At 43.3% G+C, this 18,326-nt stretch overlaps 1 protein-coding gene across 3 annotated transcripts in view; it reads left to right on the top strand.

The window, feature by feature from the left end:
• The first annotated feature begins 11,564 nt into the window (after positions 1–11,564).
• The window catches only part of LOC112232041 (mothers against decapentaplegic homolog 1-like), a 34,295-nt gene continuing 27,533 nt past the window's right edge, over positions 11,565–18,326 (top strand). For all 3 annotated transcript variants that reach the window (XM_042311861.1, XM_042311860.1, XM_042311859.1), the window contains exon 1: positions 11,565–11,697. The gene's annotated coding sequence lies outside the window, so the exon portion shown is untranslated. The remainder of the gene's footprint in view (positions 11,698–18,326) is intronic.

Below are 18,326 nucleotides of genomic sequence, written 5' to 3'. Positions count from 1 at the left end.
CCTTTTATTTACAGTGTTAAATAACACTGTTAGAATGTTTTTTTGTGAATAAGTATTTATTTTGTCATTACAAGGTTGGTAGCAACATGTGGAAATCTGTTGCAGCTCAAGTCAACTACAAAACATGCAACGCTCTATGGGCTGGCTGGCGAGCTAGGTAGCAAGCTAGTAAACGTAGCTACATACAATAATACCAAAGTTAATATTAGCATGTGAAGTAGCTAGCTAGCTGTAAAATCGCCTAAACCAACTATCAATGTAGGATTCTTAAAATCTCACCAGGGGCTCGCAGTGTGACATTCGCAACGACACCCTGGACTAAAGAGGCAGACAAATAGGAGAGACCCTCTGTTAAATTACACATTTTTTGGTGTGGGAATAACCTCCCACGTTATGACATCGGCCAGTATTGAAATCTGACGTACAGTTTTGGGGAGTAATGGCGTATATGTAATCAGTAACATGTAAGGGACTACAAAAACTACCTGTAGTAAATCCGTCACATTACCAGCAAAAATATTGTAATCAGATTATATACTTTCGAAAAACTAGATGTTTACTTCGAGGATTACTTATAAATTCCGAAAGGATATTTGCGAAAAATCTTTGACACTTCTGTTTTTGTCAATGACATTCAAATCAGCATCGAAAAAAAGGTTCACTTTTTAAGTGTGTTTCTTGGCACACCCAATTTGTTTGATGGATTGTGGGAAAAGAAAGGAATTGGCTTTTGTAGGCTACAGTCCAAGCTGTCTTCCAATTGTGCGACTGCTGTCGGCAACCAACTTGAATAAACGCTTGGAGGTAAGGATGACAGCAGTGGTGTAGTCTACGGCGATACGGATATCACTTATTATTGATAGCTACATAGCACTTTGATGCGAATCACACTGCTACTCTCATTTTGCGATTTGCGACTTACGGGTTGTGGGTGGCTGTTCACTAATCCAAATATTTTAACCCAATAGTTGAATTCGATAAATTTAAGCCTAACAATCATTGTTTTTGAAACCTGTGGACAGCCAATGAAAAATGTGCTCTTGCACCAAGTGCGGATCCAAGCCTATGGAATAAAAGTGGCTTTTATTGCTTAATGTAATTCATGCTGATAATTAAAAAATATATCCATTGTCCTAATGGACACATGCTTGAACTTGTACACCTTTGATAGACTTAAAGGGGCAATCTGTAGTGGCTACATCCATTTTTGGATTTATAAATTAGAATGATCTATCCATTGATTTTTTTTTTTTTAAAGAGTAATTTATAAATGCCTCATGAGTTTAGAACCCAAAATATTAGCTTGTTTTATTCCAATGTTTATGAACATTGTAAATGTAAACAAACACTATATAACCTCAACATGGTTAAAACCATTGTTATGTCACGGATGGTCAGTCCTTGCATCTATAGCTCTGTCTATTAATCTGAGAGTGGTTACATTTCTCCAGGCCTATCCCTCAACCAAAACAGGCGGGGTGTCCATTTTATTGTTTAATCTGTGGATTTGCCCTTTAAACAGCTGCATATTATCAAGATATCAAAGTGTCACCAACAAAAAAGTAAACAATAGGCCTATAGAAAATGCAGCATATGACATTCATTTTTCACATGAAAATAGCACTTTTCAGTAGTGCTCAAAGCATGCAATTCCATGAGCTCAACAACTCGAATCAATGAGCCAAATCAGTCCTCCTTGACAACAAAATCATAAACAGAGAAGGGTTGGCTAATAAGTCCATAGCTCAGTTAAAACAATTAGCCTAATCTATACTTCCATATTTCCAAGTCCTATTCTTGAAGATCAAGGAGTATAACATTTATTGGAATGACTGGAATTCTGATAGACTTTGATTTTCAATGTAAAGATATAATTTAATCATATATGTAGTAGAAAGTGATGGTTTAGAAGAAGCCTACATAACCAACCCATTAAGTAACACTTTACATCCATATATGGCCAGCTATGTAAACTTTAACATTGAACGGCATCTATTTCAGCGTAAATCAATTGGTAACATACATTTTTGTCTTCTTCTAATGCCTCTTAAGGGGAAAGTAAACAAAGTAACAGAATGTAATCAGATTACGTTACTGAGTTTGGGTAATCCAAAATTGTAACTGATTACAATTTTTGACAGATAACTAGTAACTAACGGATTACATTTAGAGAGTAACCTACCCAACCCTGGACATGTATGATATAGGTTTTCATGATCAAAAAGCTGTATTCCTATTAACATTAACTTCCAGCATAGATAGAAAATTGCTCAGAGATGCACAAAAACAATATAACAATCAAAATGGGTCAATCTTTCCCTTTAAAGGTGCAAGTGACAGAATATCCAAACTAGAATTCTATATTGTACTGTTTCAAAGTCAACCATGAAACCAACCACTAGATGGTGGTAAAGAGCCATTAACTCTAAGAAATATAGTTTTGCGTTGATGTTCATTATGTTCAACGTTAATAGTGATGGCTGTCACAGCAGAGTGAGGGCTAGGGGATTCCTCCCTTTGAATAGGAGAAAAACATTTGGAAACTGAGCTTGGTACACGACAAGGTTGGCTACGTCTGAGTTGTTTGGCTTTTTTTCTCAAATGTTTTCAATTTCTTTTGTTCTCAGTGGGCACATCAGTCAGCATTTCACTGTTAGCCTACACCTGTTGTTTACAAAGCATGTGACAAATCAAATTTGATTTGATTTGAAATGGAAATCTTGGTGAGATTGTGGAGAGATCGGTTGGTTGGCCCTCTGGCCCCTGGTATAAAGTAGTACGCTATACAGGGAATAGGATGGGATTTCAGATGCAGCCACTGTCATTTTCCAGAAGGTGACCCCCTCCATATCACTGTCCTATGGGGACTAACCAACTGATCTCTCAGCCATCCTCTCCATTCTACTCAGAGGACTCATAAAGTGAAGTATACAGTAGACAAGAGGTTATTGGAGATCTGTAGACAGCAGACCTGGGTTCAAATATGATTTGAAATCTTTCAAATACTTAACTGTTGATTTGGCCTGCCTGTGGTTCTAGATGGACTGGGTTTACAGCTGTGCGACTATTCTACTGGTTCCATTACTCCAGGCAAACTCAATAACACTCAAATAAAGAATTTGAAGTGATTTCAAATAGTATTTGAACCCAGGTCTGACTGTCACTGTACTGTCCTGAGAGGGTTGCTGTGGTAATTGGCCATGATCGATGGGACGGGTCTCCCCCTTAGGCCTAGGCTGCACACTGAAGGAGGAGGGAGAGAGAGGGGGGGGTGGAGATACTAGAGAAGAGAGATGGGGAGAAGATATGAGGGGGAGATACTAGAGGAGATACTAGAGGAGAGAGAGGGGGAAGATATTAGAGGGAGAGAGATGGGGAGAAGATATGAGGGGGAGATACTAGAGGAGAGGGGGGATAGAGGAGGGAAGATATTAGAGGGAGAGAGGGGGTAAGAGAGGGAGAATATATTAGAGAGTGAAATGGTGAAAGACTAGAGGAGAAAGGGGGTGATATTTTTTCTTATTTTCAATGACGGCCTAGGAACAGTGGGTTAACTGCCTGTTCAGGGGCAGAACGACAGATTTGTACCTTGTCAGGTTGGGGACTTGAACTGCTGCCCCTTAGAGAGAGAAAGGGGGAGATACTAGAGGAGGGGGAGGGGAAGATAGTGAGAGAGGGGAAGATATTAGAGAAAGGGGGAAGATACTACAGGAGGGAGAGGGGGTGAATAACTAGACTATAGGAGGGGGTAGCGTGGGAGGAAAGAGTGGTGGTCTGTCTGCCCTGGAGTGGGTGAAATGATGCAACAACCTCTAATCAAGAACGATTGGATTGGAGCAGTTAACTTGGCTTGTAACCACATTACCCCTGACCCTAACCCCACGACCGCCTCCCTCCTAAAGTCCCTCCACCTGCCTCCCTCGGGTGCAGGGCAGTGAGAACACAGCTACATGCAGCCCAGGGGGGCTAAGGTGTGGTGCTACAGAGATCAATCCACCACTGGTCTGGAGGTGGGTGGCATGACATCATCATTCAGTCTGGGTAGGTGGGTGCAGCTCGCCTCTCTCTCCCCTAAAGGTCAACAAAGCAAGGGAGGGATGTCTCCAAGCTTCTGCTTCTTTAACAAGTGTTCAATTCAACAGCCCTGCTATACCCACACATACTGACATTTAACAGGCATTTCATGATGGGTGAAACGTAATAATGTTAATTGACCTGTTCGGTTGTATGCCTCTTAATTGCGTGCTGCGCCTCAAAGTTCTGGAAATCAGCGGCCCTTTTAATTTGTTTGTCTTACCAGACCTGCTTTGAGATGGTGCAGTTATCACCTGATGTTCTTTTCGACTGGACAGGGTGTCCTTACTCCAAGACCATCATTGTGTTGTAACAATAATACATTTTTCTTTCATTGAGCAAAATCTGTATCACGATCCGTTTTAATGAGGAACTTATATCTAATGACTACCACAGCTGCCCCGCTCCTTGTGTTACTCTGTACTCATTGACGGTCGACCCCAAACGTACCCTAATGATCTAATTCCAACCACTGCCTGAGTGATTCTTACATTTTTTAAATTCAGTCATCACCGCTTTGTTTGGGAACTGTGATCTATTTTTGCCCGCTGCTGTTACAGTACGTTCTGGTGTTTGGAGGCCAATCCAGGAAAAGAGGTGACGTCATGATGCTATCGCTTACAATGCTCTCTCTCAACTCCCAGATGTACACACGTGTGTGTGTGTGTGTGTGTGTGTGTGTGTGTGTGTGTGTGTGTGTGTGTGTGTGTGTGTGTGTGTGTGTGCATGTCTCGTGAGAGATGACCTCATCACTGCACTCCATTAAAACAACATCCATGTAATCTAGCAGATTTAGTGTGAATTTTTGCCCCATTGTGACCCCTACTATGAAAGCAGATCCATATTTATACAGTACTGTACTATATCAGTGTTGTGTTCTGTGTTTATATCAGAGATAGAATAGTGCTGGATGTACAGCATGAAATGATTAGCTTTAGGGTGTTCTATCATCACAAGGCTATAGTTACGTCATCCATTTCCTCCACTTCCTCTATTAAAGATCCGTTAACTGGTTGAGGAGAACCTTGCACGGTACATCTTGTCACCCCTGACATCACCTCACAAGAATATTGTGTATAACCCTCTGTAAATTATATCCATTACCCCATTCCCCTTAATGCAGCTTCTGAATGAGCGTTGTGTGCTACCGCGTTGTGTCCTCTCCAAAGGCCTTGAAGAATGTTCTGTGGTCTTCTAATCACATACGTAACACCAAACGTGGATGGGTCATGAGATGGATGCCTGAAAGTACGTGTCTAATAAAATACAACACATCTCACAGTTAGGAGAGGCCCAGTGTGTCACCTTCCCATCTCTGTTGTAGCCCACAAACCCATCGCTTCAGGGTGGATCCTTGACTGACAGCCGTGAGCTGCTGTCTGATGCTGACTATTCCATTCATCCACCAAGTGACCGTGGCAGCTGACGCTTCTCCCCAAAAGTTACCCCCCCCCCAACCCGCCAAACCCTGGGGACAGGGGCAGCCCAGGCCACCCTCCATGGTGCCCTGCCTTGGGGGCCTCTTCTGGGGGGTAGTTGGGTGGGGGTGGGGGGCAGGCCACCAGCCCCAACCGTGATTTTTAGACACAGCCGACAGTCTGCCATCTCAGTTTACATACGGCGGGTTCACAAATAGCACATTGTCCTCAGAGACAAACGGCAATCACCAGTGGACCTGTGATCAGATCAGAGGGGTGAGGAGTGCCGTGTGTGTGTGTGTGTGTGTGTGTGTGTGTGTGTGTGTGTGTGTGTGTGTGTGTGTGTGTGTGTGTGTGTGTGTGTGTGTGTGTGTGTGTGTCCTTACAGGCTGGGGTTTGAGTCATACTGGAGAAGTGACATAGTAGGGTACTACTGATGCATTCTGTTGTTGCATACCATGTGTGTGCACGTGTCAGTGCATAGCTGTGTGTGCATGTGTCTGCCTTGTTATTTTGCAATTTAGAGAGTCATGACAATAGCCAATGATATATACACAGCAATATGCTTGTTGTGGTCACTAACATGAGTGAGTGACACCTGAATGTTTCAGTATGCTACTGAGGAAGGCTTAGGGCATTGTGCTGTGCAGTGACTGGATGGAGATAGTAATCCCTCAGCCCGTAGAGAGACCGTTTTAATATTACCACTCCCAACATTATTTCTAGAAGGACTAGTGGAAAGCTGCGTCAAGAGAGGCGCCCGTTTGAAATGCGAGCTGGCCGATACACTGCCTGCCAGAATGCCTGTCGTTACTGAAAAACCTACCAGGCCTGCCAAAGTCCTCCGGTGGGGGGGCAACGTCCCCAATCGCACCACCCACCCGGTCTCTCTCACTCTCATCTAAACACGTCTGTCATCGTTCGTCGTAGAGCATTCCGATGCCCGTGCCAATTCATGGATGTCTATGGAACGCTGTGCTGCAATCCAACCTTCCAGTTATGCTCTTCCTCATGCCGTCTAGCCTAGAGACAGGCTGAGTTCCAATGCTTTTAAATGGGCCAATGGCACGGCTGTCCTCATGACCTCTGATCTCAAACAACTAAGTGAAATCAAAGTGGCTGGCCACCCGCCCACAACATTAAGTGTATGATATTAAATGCCCACAGTCACTAACCATTGGTTCCACCTCTTATTGGTTCCCACCTATCGCGTCTAATTTTAGTCATTTTATATCAGTGGTCACTAAGGAGTGGACGGACAGGTTTAAGATGAAAACAGGTGTACCAGGATCATAAGTCTCACTATACCAGTGATGTCAATGACTCACACTACTAACCATTGGTTCCCACCTTTAGTTACCCACCTATCGTCTTATTTTAGATCAGTGGTCACTGGTCACTAAGGAGTGGACCGATAGGTTTCAGACTGAGTCGGGTGTAGTAGGTTATCTTAGGTCTGGGTCAGATATACATTGAACCTTTTTGTTGTTGGTTAGGTTTGGTCTCGGGAAGAGCTGATCCTGGATCTGTGCTTAGAAATCAACGCCTTCCATTATTTAGTACACAGGCAGTGTGTGTGCGTGTGTGTGCATGCCTGTGTTTGTGTGGTAAAGAGAGATGGGAAGGTGACGACCTCTCCAATAGATCTTTTCTCTTCTCCGTCACTCCGAGGTATCCAGCTGTTTGATGACCTAACAATAGGACCTGTCATAGAACATCTCAGGAAAGAAAAAGACACACACACACACACACACACACGCACACACACATCACTAGAAAGAGTGGTGGTGAGACAGCGTGTGGAAGATATGGGGGTTGACTCTATTTCCCAGTTCTTTCCGTAGTCCTGCTTTCATTAAATCTCTAATGACGTTTACTATGATATTACAGTTCAGATGCATTTTCCTTTTCTTGTGTTAACAGTTTCTGAAGAACAATATAAGGTATCCATTGACTATATGAGTAGACAAATGAGTTTAATCAAAATTAGGTCAGTGTCATATTAGTCAAACATTCCATGAAAGGCCAGTGTCATACCGACTGCCATCCGCCATAATCTAGGAGTCTGTCATTCTATTCCACACTGATCTCAACAAACCATTTCTGTTTGGACCTTGCTTTGTGCACAGGGGCATTGTCATGCTGAAACAGTAAAGGGCCTTCTTCAAACTGTTGCCACAACGTTGGAAGCACAGAATGGTCTAGAAAGTCATTGTATGCTGTAGCGTTAAGATTTCCCTTCACTGGAACTAAGGGGCCTAGCTTGAACCATGAAAAATAGCCTCATTACCATTATTCCTCCTTCACCAAACTTTACAGTTGGCACTATGCATTGGGCGGGAAGCATTCTCCTGGCATCTGCCAAACCCAGATTTGTCCGTCAGACTGCCAGATGGTGAAGCGTGATTCATCACTCCAGAGAACACGTTTCCACTGCTCCAGAGTCCAATGGCGGCGAGCTTACCACTCCAGCCGACTCATTGCGTGTGGTGATATTAGGCTTGTGTGTGGCTGCTCGGCCTGGGAAACACATTTCATGAAGCTCCAGATGAAAAGTTATTGTGCTGAAGTTGCTTCCAGAGGCTGTTTGGAACTCAGTAGGGAGTGTTGCAATCGAGGACAGATGATTTTTTACGTGCTTTGTGCTTCAGCACTCGGTGGTCTCACTCTGTGAGCTTGTATGGCCTACCACTTCGTGCTGAGTCTGTGTTGCTCCTAGATGTTTCTACGTCACAATAACAGCACTTAAAGGTGGACCGGGGCAGCTCTAGCAGTGCAGAAATTTGACAAACTGACTTGCTGGAAAGGTGGCATCCTATGACGGTGCCACGTTGAAAGTCAATGAGCTCTTCAGAAAGGCCATGCTACTGCCAATGTTTGTCCATGGAGAGTGCATGGCTGTGTGCTTGATTTTATACACCTATCAGCAACGGGTTTGGCTGAAATAGACAAATCCACTAATTTGAAGGGGTGTCCACATACTTCTGTATATATAGTGTATATCAGCAAATGCACACATTCTTTTGAAATCAAGTAATCAAAATATTTTGTAAAGGTTCTGATTCAAATAGGTTTGATAAATTGATTACAATTATGCTTACACTGATAGTCTGTCTGGAACAGAACATGTGCATTGTTTTATCTCTGTGTTTATCAGATATGATGGTGACATAATGCAAATATTTGCCTACAGGTGGCTGCCAGCTTTGCAAACTAATTAATTTACAGTATTTGGACAGTGAGTTGCAGTCTGTAAAAGTACAGAACAAGAGAGAGCAAGCAGACACTGTTGCTGCTCTAAAACAGCAAAGTAATCAAATTTGCTGACAATTTTATTCTAATTCAGGGCTCCTCCGAGAGTCCTTGTCTTTTCTCCTCAACTGCTCCCAACACGCTCGCGCATCGCACTGTTTTCCCAGATTTCACTTCACGTTCACGTGCAGCTTGCTCTCGCCTCACTCAGACATTCTGTCGCCAGCCCCGTGACGTAACCTGCGCTAGTAACTTCCACTTTCAGCGGTTTTCCTCCGCCGCTAGTAGTCCTGAGGAGAATCTAGTTCCACCGGCTTGTCTCTGTTTGCTGCCGGCGGCGATTCCCTCCAATTTGCCAAATAGCCATGTCAAACTTAACCGGTGAAAATTCTTGACCGGTAAAAAAATCTTCGAAATTTAACATCATTCATCTCAAAAGGAAGATCTATTTAGCCTATTTCTCATAAATTATGTCAATGGTAATTTTATGATAATGTCAGGTCCACTGTCATCATGGCATAGGCCTATTCTATTCTGTTCTATTGCAGTATGTTACATTATATTGTAGTCTATCATGTCATATTCTAGTGTATTCTATTCTTTGCTTCATTTTCTTCCAGGCTTCCAGATGCAGGCTTGGCTATGGTGCACTATCCCACAATTGTAAACTATCAGTAATTATTATTAGCCTATGTATTGAGCCTATTTATCAATTCAGTCAATACATATAAAATGGGTTTATGTCTGCAGTCTAGTATCATCTCTCTCACACAAATCTGAGAGAGGAAATTAAACTTAATGTTCCTGTCGTCCAGCCTGCCTGCTGCCTGCCTGATACCCTAACGTCTATTTTCATGCATTAGCATGCAGTATTAATGAGATGGTTTGATGAATCGTTGCAGCTTCGTTCTCTCTGACAGTGCAACAATCAAAATGAGGGTTGATACAAACTAAGCCATCTTTCCCCACATTTAACACAGGCCCATTGTTGTTAAGTTGTAACACAGCTGTCATTCTCCACTTTACTTTAAAACACTGTCTTTAGGCCCCTAGAGCAAGGTGTTCATTTGAGATGGTAGCCTATATGAGGACATGACAGAACATGCTCTTTGTGTTGACACTTGCCTTAGACACTTTAGTTCTCCCGAGTACATAAATAGTGCTTATCGCGCCACAATCAAAGAAGGGAAACTAAGAACAAGCTTAGCACAGATCAGTTCAAAAGTTCAGATCAGTTCCCTCAGATAACCACACCAGTGTTATCGGGCTCTCTCATATTTGCAAGAGATTACTGATCCAGTTCTGAGACAGAAGGTGTATTTTTAACTTGCTTATATTAGGTCTATAGTAAATTGGCATATTCTGGTTACTGAATGTATACTGAACAAAAATATAAACGCACCATGTAAAGTGCTGATCCGATGTTTCATGAGCTAAAATAAAAGATCCCAGAAATGTTCCATATGCAGAACAAACTTATTTCTCTTAAATGTTGTGAACAAATTTGATTACATCCCTGTTTGTGAGCGTTTCTCATTTGCCAAGATAATTCGTCCACCTGACAGGTGTGGCATATGAATAAGTTGATTAAACAGCATGATCATTACACAGGTGCACCTTGTGCTGGGGGAATAAAAGGCCACTCTAAAATGTGCAGTTTTGTCACACAACACAATGCTACAAATGTCTCAAGTTTTGAGGTAGCGTGAAATTGGCATGCTGACTGCAGGAATGTCCACCAGAGCTGTTGGCAGAAAATGAAATGTTAATTTCTCTACCACAAGTCACCTCCAACGTCGTTTTAGAGAATTTGGCAGTACGTCCAACCGGCCTCACAACCGCAGACCACATTGTAACCACGCCAGCCCAGGACCTCCACATCCGGCTTCATCACCCGAGGGATCGTCTGAGACCATATATATTTCTGTCTATAATAAAGCCCCTTTGTGTGGAAAAACTAATTCTGATTTCCTGGGCATGGCTCCCAAGTGGCCCTTCCAGGCCCACCCATGGCTGCGCCCTGACCAGTCATGTAAAATCCGTTGATTAGGACCTAATTTATTTATTTCAATTGACTGATATCCTTATATGAACTGTAACTCTGTAAAATCTTTTAAATTGTTGCATGTTGTGTTCATATTTTTGTTCAGTATAATATAAGAATGTATATGTATACATGCTTGACTGTAAGTAACTTTGAATAAAAGCGTCTGCTAAATGGCCTAAACTACTATATTATATAGTATATTACACCAGAATAACCTACGTTTTATGTCGGTTATATGCATTAATTTATAATTTATTCTATTCATTCCTTCAACAAGAAATTATCACAATCTTTATTTACAGTGTGTGAATGTGTGTGGCCATTTTGTTGAATCAGCAATACATCAATGGCAATAAATGTATCTTTTGAATAAATGCAACTGTTCATCAAAAACAGCTGTGCCAATCCATCTGCAAGAATGTTCTGCTATCTAATCACAATGAATCAAACCCTCAAAAATGTTCACAGCTTCGTAAAATAAATATGCTAAATGTACTTCTTTTCTCATTCATGCAATTTGCACATAAAAGATGTAGCACATAACTGTATCTTTTAACAAGAAACAGGAGTCAGATGAGTGTATAGTCCTCTACAGGCAATCAACTTGGCTAGAGTCTCCACTGCCAAAATAGCAAAAGAGCTAGCCCTCTTTTTAAAAAAACTCCACGAAAGAATACATTGTTTTACAGTTACATAATCCATTCCACAGTGCATGAAAATGTTAGATGTGTAAAAGTAGGTCTTGTTATTCACGGACCGCCCCAAACTGTATCCCGCGGCATGATACTGGCGCTCCGCGGAGGGTGCGACGGCCCAGCGACTCCCTGACGCCAGCGCGAGGAGACCAGAGACAGGCAGCTGTATAGTATGGGAGGGTTGAGAGCGAGCTTGATAGCTGTTTATAAGGTACTGTAAACTTTATTTTTTACCCGTCAAAACATCAACAACCTTGGGGGAATGAGTATGTTCGGTTGACTAGATCTATTGCTTATAAGAAAATAGTATTTGCAACTTTTTAAAAGGGATAGAGACAGTGAAAATGTATTTTGAGGCTTCAAACTTTTCTGTCTATCATATTTGGCAACAGAGATTGATTGGCAATTAACGTTAGTAGAATGTGGGATTAATTTCATATTTGTAACATTGTATTGTCGTGTATTCTACAGTTGGAACACGTACTTGTGAACAATATTAATAGTGTGTGTGCACAATGTGTGTATTTCAATGTGTCAGTCTGCATTGATGGTTAACCTTTGTGATGCATTGTGTTGGTATGATGTTTCATATCAGTCTGTCCATCTGTATTTGTTGTGATTAAATCTAATATGCTACTGATGTAGGCCTCTTGTACTCAGAAATAGTATCAACTTCACATTTTTACTTTCCATTGGTAAATGTCATGCAGATTATTTGATCTATGTTCATGCATCATGCATGTAGCAGCAAAACCAAGATGCAAAACCAAGATTTGCGATATTTAATTGGATATTAACAGTGATCTTCATCTCAACGTCAGTGTCCATTTGGAGGGAAGCTGTGTCTCATTGCTAAATTACTTGCTTTAAATAATCAACATAGGCTATCTATCTTTTCCATCGTGTGTGTTTGCGCGCGCGTGCACATGCGTGTGTTAGTGTGCGTGCATTGTGTGCACATATGTATGTATGTGTGTGTGTGTTCCATGTCTCATGGATGCAGAGCGAGCCTGTGTGACTGTGAGACCCTGAGCAGCAGGGCCAGATCTCCTGACATCATTGAAGATGACATATCAGATTACTCAAAGGACTGGAATTTGTCCTTGTCCATGATTTAGTACAATTGTTGAATCCTGCAGCATTCTTGTCAAATTCAGGTTTGTGTTTTATTATAAATGAACAATTTGTTTGTTTTTTGTTGTTGTGGGGCACACTGTAGACGTGACAGTTTGGCTTTATTCAAACTTTTAAATAGATATAACGATTGTGATGCAATGCCTGTGTTACATAGTTCTAAAGATGTGATATTTCTGCAATGGTCTGATAACAGATAGCTGTTGGGTTCGCTAAAGACAGGATAATAGAAGGAGTGAAAGGGACATGTCTACTGTATCTCTAAATCCTAGTGTTGATAGTGATATTGATCATTCGTATGCAACATTATCTCAGAGAATGGGGTATTTTTCTGTGTAGTTAACACTATAAAAATGAGTCCAGTCTTAGCTTAGACATTTAACCTAGATCTTATACAGAGGAAATGGCACATTTCTCAGTTCCTCTTCTGTTCATCTATAGGTGGACATCTCCTGTATTCAGTCTGGTACAGCACATGGTGGACTTGGAGAGACATTTCCCCCTTATAGGAATAAACAAGTTAACCACATTCCAGTCTCCAGCCATAACATAATTCTCAGTTCAGACAGAGGCATCCTCAGAATAGCCTTTCTCTATATGTCCGACCCCTCCCAGACCCCTCATGATGTGTTGGCCTGAGGTGTCCTCCCGACCATCCTAACCACCACAAACACAACACTTACCCCAAATGCCTGGAATGGTTGGGATAGCTGATTGAAAGCCCATGTGTTGGTTACAGTGGGTGAGTTATGTTTGTGGCTAACGTGAGGTGTGGTGGATGAGTGTGTGTGTGTGTGTGTGTGTGCGTGTGTGATAACTGACCCTAGATTTGTGTAGACCTCCTGGGTCAATGCTGTGTCTAGTCACCAAGGGCAAAACCTGTCTGTCTGTCTGTCTGTCTGTCTGTCTGTCTGTCTGTCTGTCTGTCTGTCTGTCTGTCTGTCTGTCTGTCTGTCTGTCTGTCTGTCTGTCTGTCTGTCTGCTGTCTGTCTGTCTGGTCTGTCTGTCTGTCTGTCTGTCTGTCTGTCTGTCTGTCTGTCTGTCTGTCTGTCTGTCTGTCTGTCTGTCTGTCTGTCTGTCTGTCTGTCTGTCTGTCTGTCTGTCTGTCTGTCTGTCTGTCTGTCTGTCTGTCTGTCTGTCTGTCTGTCTGTCTGTCTGTCTGTCTGTCTGTCTGTCTGTCTGTCTGTCGGGCTGGGGAGGCTGGGGAGGTTTGGGTGTTGTGGTGTCTTGGGTAGGCCTAGTTCGTGAGGGCTTGCTTGTCAAAACACATTCTCTCGGCTGCTTTTTGGAGATCATTCATCTCGATACTCATTCATTGAATTTTGATATCCAGTTTTGGCACTTGATGATTGTTATCTGTGTATTAATGAACACATAATACATGGAATAGACACACCTCGTCCATGGCGATGGGTCAGGCCACACAGAGTGAGAGGGAGACAGCACAACGAGGCCATACAGTCACTATTTGTGTTGGGCTGCTGAGCTGACAGTTAGAGGGAACACTCTTGTGTGAAGTGGAAGGTTTACGCCGAGAGGCTAGACAGTGTGTGTATTAACGAGAATTTGCATTCCCCTTCGCTCTCCTCCCTCGTTCCTCTCTCTCTCTCCTCACTCTTTCCCCCTCTCACTTTCCCTCTCTCTCTCCCTCTTTCCTCCCTCGGCCTTTCTGTTCACTCTTTTTCTCTCTTTCAGACACACTTGCACATGCACGTACACACGAACGCACTGACACACACCCTCCTTTCCCATCCCTCTCCTCTATTCGTTATCTCTCTCCATCTCTTTATCCCTCTCTCCTCTCCTCTTTACCTCTCTTCATCCCTCTCTCCTCTATTCGTTATCTCTCTGCATCTCTTTATTCCTCTCTCCATCCACTCCTCCCTTCATAGCCAGCGACTCAATTGAGTGGGGGCTAATGGAGGCCCCGTCCAGGCCCTGCTGATAAATAATGTAACTTCTTCATAATGCCCTGTCTCTGGGGAGAGAGCAGAGAGCATCATTACTGGCTCCTCATCCTACAGCCCCGGCCCCTAAATTGATTAACAGCACTGACTGAAGCAGCTAGCGCAAAATGATCAATGGGGTTGGTAGGGATTGGTGGCTAGCAGCTAGCGCAGGCTTGGAATGGCACAGGTCAGGCTAACAGGCCTTGTCAATGACATGTGATCATGGGCTAACCTATTAGATCCCTCTGACTCCCATTAATTCTGCCTGGCTATGCTAACTACTCACCAATGGGTTAGCGTTAGCGCCAGTTAGCGCACTAACCCAATACAGGCTGAATGAATGGCAGGCAAGGAAGGAAGGGAGATAGATAGATAGCTCTGCCTGGGCACTTTTATGGAGCTCTTGTGTAAACGGCGGAGTGTGTTTCAGCTTAAATGGGCAGAGGGCGGATAAGAGTGGGACCTGTCCGCTACAGATATTGGTGTGATGCTTAATTGGGCCGTACTTGTGTAAGGGAGAGGCGTAACTCTGCATCCCAAATGGCATCCTATTCTCTATATATTACACAACCTATAGGGCCCATAGCAGTATGTGCACTGTGTAGGGAATAGGGTGCCATTTGGGACACAACCTAAGTATGTGTTGGGTAAGAGAGGTTAGAGAAGGGGACGGCTGGGCTGGAAGATGTTTGGGAGGTTAATGTGATTTAGGAAAGAAAGAAAAGTGTAGGTCAGGCTTACCTTTTAGGAGGGGGATCGGATATCAGATTATCACAGATCTACGGGGTCGCCTGTAGTAACCAATGACCAGTGATCAAATAATGACTTGTAGTAACCATTTATCAGATAGTGTGTGATCTCCAAGGTGGCATAGCAGTTCAGACGTCTTTTGTCCTCGTCTTGTCGTGTCCTGTATATATATATATTTACAACTTTTTTTCACATACATTTCATTTTTATTTTCCATCAACTCATCTTCAAAACACTCTCCTGCAACCCGCCTCACCAATTTATATTTATAAAAAAGTATTATTTACCTCAAATCTGTAATCCTCCAAGAAGCTAGCCTGAAACTAGCCAGAAGCTAATCCAGAAGCTAGTGAGCTCCTTTACTGGCAAATCGTTAGTATTCAGCTAACCACGGTTTGTGGTCATCAGCTATCCTTTAGCTCGAAAATCTATCGCCAGTTCTGTACGGAGCAGCGCGGCTCGGAACGGAACGGAACATACCGGACCAATTTCTCTCCATGTCCCTGGATTTCGACTGCTCTCTGGACATTCATACCCGGATCTCACAGCTAGCTAGCTGCTATCCGTGTGACTATCGGCCTTCGTCGATTCCGGAGCAAACATCAATTATTCCGGAGCTAGCCAGCTCCGTCAATCACTCCTGAGTTCCATCAATCACTCCTGGGCTGCAGTCACCTATCCGGACCCGTTCTACTGCCTACGCGGAGCCCCACCGGGCCTTCATAACTGGACTGCCGACGTTATCTACCCGAAGGAGATCCGGCTGGCTCCTCCGTCGCGACGTTACCTGAACGCCCATCTGCGGCCTGCTAACCGTTAGCTATCTTACCGGCTGCTATCTGAATAGACAATCGGACAATTTATTTATTTTTATTATTATTATGTTTTCTTCTTGGGCATCTATAACTATATCTATTGTTTTTATTTTTGTTGTTGTGTGATTTGGATTAATCCCCTCTACCACACGGAACCCCACTAATCTACTGACAGAACGCAAGAGGTGGCTAACAACAGACCTCCATCCTATGCTAGCTTGCTACCGATGGCCTGGCTAGCTGTCTAAATCACCAACCAACCTCTCCACTCACCGGACCCTTTTGATCACTCGACTAAGCATGCCTCTCCTTAATGTCAATATGTCTTGTCCATTGCTGTTCTGGTTAGTGTTTATTGGCTTATTTCACTGTAGAGCCTCTAGTCCTGCTCACTATACCTTATCCAACCTATTAGTTCCACCACCCACACATGCAATGACATCTCCTGGTTTCAATGATGTTTCTAGAGACAATATCTCTCTCTTCATCACTCAATACCTAGGTTTACCTCCACTGTATTCACATCCTACCATACATTTGTCTGTACATTATACCTTGATGCTATTTTATCGCCCCCAGAAACCTCCTTTTACTCTATGTTCCAGACGTTCTAGACGACCAATTCTCATAGCTTTTAGCCGTACCCTTATTCTACTCCTCCTATGTTCCTCTGGCGATGTAGAGGTGAATCCAGGCCCTGCAGTGCCTAGCTCCACTCCTATTCCCCAGGCGCTCTCTTTTGATGACTTCTGTGACCGTAATAGCCTTGGTTTCATGCATGTTAACATTAGAAGCCTCCTCCCTAAGTTTGTTCTATTCACTGCTTTAGCATACTCAGCCAACCCGGATGTTCTAGCTGTGTCTGAATCCTGGCTTAGGAAGACCACCAAAAATTCAGAAATTTTAATTCCAAACTACAACATTTTCAGACAAGATAGAACTGCCAAAGGGGGCGGTGTTGCAATCTACTGCAAAGATAGCCTGCAGAGTTCTGTCCTACTATCCAGGTCTGTACCCAAACAATTTGAACTTCTACTTTTAAAAATCCACCTCTCTAAAAACAAGTCTCTCACCGTTGCCACCTGCTATAGACCACCCTCTGCCCCCAGCTGTGCTCTGGACACCATATGTGAACTGATTGCCCCCCATCTATCTTCAGAGTTCGTGCTGCTAGGTGACCTAAACTGGAACATGCTTAACACCCCAGCCATCCTACAATCTAAACTTGATGCCCTCAATCTCACACAAATTATCAATGAACCTACCAGGTACCTCCCCAAAGCCTTAAACACGGGCACCCTCATAGATATCATCCTAACCAACTTCCCCTCTAAATACACCTCTGCTGTCTTCAACCAAGATCTCAGCGATCACTGCCTCATTGCCTGCATCCGTAATGGGTCAGCGGTCAAACGACCTCCACTCATCACTGTAAAACGCTCCCTGAAACACTTCTGCGAGCAGGCCTTTCTAATCGACCTGGCCGGGGTATCCTGGAAGGATATTGATCTCATCCCGTCAGTAGAGGATGCCTGGATATTTTTTAAAAATGCCTTCCTAACCATCTTAAATAAACATGCCCCATTCAAGAAATTTAGAACCAGGAACAGATATAGCCCTTGGTTCTCCCCAGACCTGACTGCCCTTAACCAACACAAAAACATCCTATGGCGTTCTGCATTAGCATCGAACAGCCCCCGTGATATGCAGCTGTTCAGGGAAGCTAGAAACCATTATACACAGGCAGTTAGAAAAGCCAAGGCTAGCTTTTTCAAGCAGAAATTTGCTTCCTGCAACACTAACTCAAAAAGTTCTGGGACACTGTAAAGTCCATGGAGAATAAGAACACCTCCTCCCAGCTGCCCACTGCACTGAAGATAGGAAACACTGTCACCAATGATAAATCCACCATAATTGAGAATTTCAATAAGCATTTTTCTACGGCTGGCCATGCTTTCCACCTGGCTACTCCTACCCCGGACAACAGCACTGCACCCCCAACAGCAACTCGCCCAAGCCTTCCCCATTTCTCCTTCTCCCAAATCCATTCAGCTGATGTTCTGAAAGAGCTGCAAAATCTGGACCCCTACAAATCAGCCGGGCTAGACAATCTGGACCCTTTCTTTCTAAAATTATCTGCCGAAATTGTTGCCACCCCTATTACTAGCCTGTTCAACCTCTCTTTCGTGTCG

The sequence above is a fragment of the Oncorhynchus tshawytscha genome, linkage group LG34 (assembly GCF_018296145.1).
Source record: "Oncorhynchus tshawytscha isolate Ot180627B linkage group LG34, Otsh_v2.0, whole genome shotgun sequence".
In the NCBI taxonomy this organism is placed as follows: domain Eukaryota; kingdom Metazoa; phylum Chordata; class Actinopteri; order Salmoniformes; family Salmonidae; genus Oncorhynchus; species Oncorhynchus tshawytscha.
The sequence above is the reverse complement of the archived record's forward strand: the minus strand, read 5'-3'. Positions and strand labels throughout refer to the sequence as shown.